Source organism: Sciurus vulgaris (genome assembly GCF_902686455.1).
Source record: "Sciurus vulgaris genome assembly, contig: HiC_scaffold_173_arrow_ctg1, whole genome shotgun sequence".
Classification (NCBI taxonomy): domain Eukaryota; kingdom Metazoa; phylum Chordata; class Mammalia; order Rodentia; family Sciuridae; genus Sciurus; species Sciurus vulgaris.
The window spans coordinates 530,428-533,512 of NW_027632880.1; the positions used below are offsets into that span (position 1 = coordinate 530,428).

General features: G+C 41.7%; 1 pseudogene across 1 annotated transcript; it reads right to left on the reverse strand.

The window, feature by feature from the left end:
- Positions 1-613: 613 nt before the first annotated feature.
- Positions 614-2,822, reverse strand: LOC306652288 (protein kinase C iota type-like; annotated as a pseudogene). Its single transcript has one exon. The product of its transcript is annotated as a protein kinase C iota type-like (transcript).
- Positions 2,823-3,085: the final 263 nt, after the last annotated feature.

Genomic DNA, 3,085 nt, shown 5'->3' on the forward strand with positions numbered 1-3,085 from the left:
TCTCCAGTAAGAAATAAATATTACCATTGCACTTTTCTGTATCTACTTCAAATGTCTATTATATTCCTTTCTATATACCCAGCAGTTTTCCATTTGACTGCATTATGTCTTTTGAACACATATATTAACAGTAAAGTTTTCACTAAAAAGATAAGCTCAGAAGCTATCTTCATTGTTAAAAATAAAAAAAAATTAAAATTACTTGTGCCAGTGTTTCAAAAAAATTGATTCTTAATATGTCTACTTTTTAAACTAGAGGAACCTGTAATGCCCAATTCTAAGGAAATAACATCTTTTATTACCAATTTAGTAATCACTGCCTTAAAAATTAATAATTATCCAAGGCAATGAGAAATCTTACAGCTGGATGTTAACATAAAGAACTCTGAAACTAACAGGTAATATAAAATTTGTTGCATTCTAAATTAACCTTTTATTCCAAAATTAAACCCTCGAATGACTTAACAGTGAATGACAAAAATTATGTGAGGCTTATGATGTAATCCCACTATGTGCCTTAATGCAACAGATAATTTCTTTTAAAAGCAGTGGTGATTTCTTTAAAAACCAAAAAGGCAACTTCATTACTCATCAGGCCTCTAAAGAATCCAGTATAACTAAATTTTGACATGATTGTCTGAAAGCTAGTTTTAACTTTTTTGAGTTACATTTAGATGTAATAATTTATTCTTAGAGTCTATATTGATTTTTTTTGGTGGCAAATATAAAATGGTTAATTGTATCCAGGTTGGCAACAAACTTATTCATGCATTAAATGGCAACATAAGCAGAATGAACAGTTGAAAAATGAGGATCAGACACATTCTTCTGCAGACATCAAAAGAGGATTGATATACTCAAAACCTTCAAATTCAGACTGATCAATCTTCCTCACAATGTCATCATCATCTGGAGTGAGCTGGACTGGTTCATTAGTAAACTGAGAATCAAAGTTGTCCAAACCAAATTCTCCAGAAATATTTGGTTTAAAGGGAGGTACCACCTGCTTTTGCTCCATCATATCCCAATCAACATTTCGGAAGAATGGGTGCCCCTGTATATCAGCAAATCCTGTTTGAGGATGACAACCCAATCGTTCCTTTGGGTCCTTATTGAGAAAACTCTTCAGGACACTGGCAGCTTTTACAGAGAGAGAACGTGGAATGCGAATTTGTTTTTCCAAAATAACTTGGAAGAGATAATCCTCTGTGTTTTGATCAGGGTTATCAGAGCTCCCAACATTATCAAATGGAGACCTTCCTGCCATCATCTCAAACATTAGCACTCCAAGAGCCCACCAGTCGACACTGAAACCATAATCTTCTCCTCTTAAAATTTCAGGAGCAATGTAATTAGGAGTACCACAGAAAGTGCTGGTTGTATCTCCCGGCCATAATCCTTCCTTACACATGCCATAGTCAGTGAGTTTAATGTGTCCTTCAGAGTCCAGCAATACATTGTCCAATTTCAAATCTCTATAAATTATCCCTCGCTCATGAAGATAATTTAAGGCTAGACTGATTTCTGCAGAATAAAACCTGGCATGCTCTTCAGGAAGTTTTCTTTGTCGCTGCATATGAAACATTAGATCTCCTCCATTTACATACTCTATAACAAAGAACAACTTGCTTTCTGTCTGAAAGCATGAGTGCAGTCCAACAAGAAAAGGATGACTGGATGCCTGCTCAAAAACATGCTTCTCTGTCTGTACCCAATCAATATCCTCATCATCATTGACAAGCTCTTTTTTTCACAACTTTCATTGCATAAATACGATCTGTTTTTTTTAATCGAACCAACAGTACTTTGGCATAACTTCCTCTTCCTATTACCCGGAGTAAATCAAAATCCTGAAGACCTAAACTGGATGAAGCTTTGCCACTTTCCCTGGTGTTCATTGCCTCCTTTTCCTCACCAACTTGGTCCAAACTCTCATGACTTGAAGGATTATATGGAATTACTGTCTGCGCATGGTCTGAATGCATGGAGGACTGATCCATTGGCATCATTGGTTCCGGTGGCAAAGAATGTCACCCACATTCGATTGTGACTAGTTTGTGGCACTTCTTATGAACCAAGAGTTTGCAGTTGATACACTTATATCCTTGGCGTCCAAGTCCCCATATTCGGTCTGTGCAGATGGCACAGTGAGCATGCCTGTTGAAACGTTTAGCTTGAAAAGTGTGGCCATTTGCACAATAAAGCTTTCTCCAGCGACGGGCACCTCTGCGATAGATGGATTTATCTTCTCCTGGACAAGGCATCACAGGACGTTCTGGCACACAAGGGAATACATGAATCAAGAGTTCAGAATCCTTGTTTAGCTCATAAAGCCTAAAGGCTTCTTCTAACTCCAACTGAGAAGATACTGTACACGGGTCTCCTTCCTCATCTATCCATTTCATGGTGAAAAGCTGTTCATTGTCAAAAGAACACATGTCTCGAACCTCATTGCAAAGCCCCTCAAAGGAGATGGAAGGCTCAAAGTGTGTTATCATGATATCCCCGCGGTAGTAGGTTTTCACTCGGACCTGATGAAAATGGTCCCCGCTGCCGCCGCCCGCGACCATATGGGACATGGTGCTGCTGTCCCTCTGGGTCAGCATCTTCTCAGTGCCCTGCCTGGACGCCAGCGGCCAAGGGTGCGGGGGGGGGGGCGTGCCCGGCGCCGCTGTGCACTCCGCCGCCGGAGCCGGTAAGAGAGCGGCTGCCGCTTGCTCACCTACCTGCGCTCCTCGCCCGCGGCGATGACCCAAGGGTCGCCTCTCCTGGGCAGCAGGAACCCCACGGCTCCTCCCACCGCCCGCGGCCGCAGCCGCCTCCACCGCCGCCCGGGCCCAGCACGCCTCCCCGCCACCCCAATTTACTTTAAACATAGGGATTATCAGAGCAAGTTACACAGTACCATGAGAAAATAGTGAGGTGAATTCCGAGGGGTCACCACCTCTTCACAGAAGATTTTTCAATAGAACTTTTTACATGATAAAAATCTGATGACCACAGTAGCCATGCAACACACAGCACAGGTAGCTCAGCTAATGAGCAACAGGAATGTGGTTACCAGGATCAGGAATGAATGTGAACT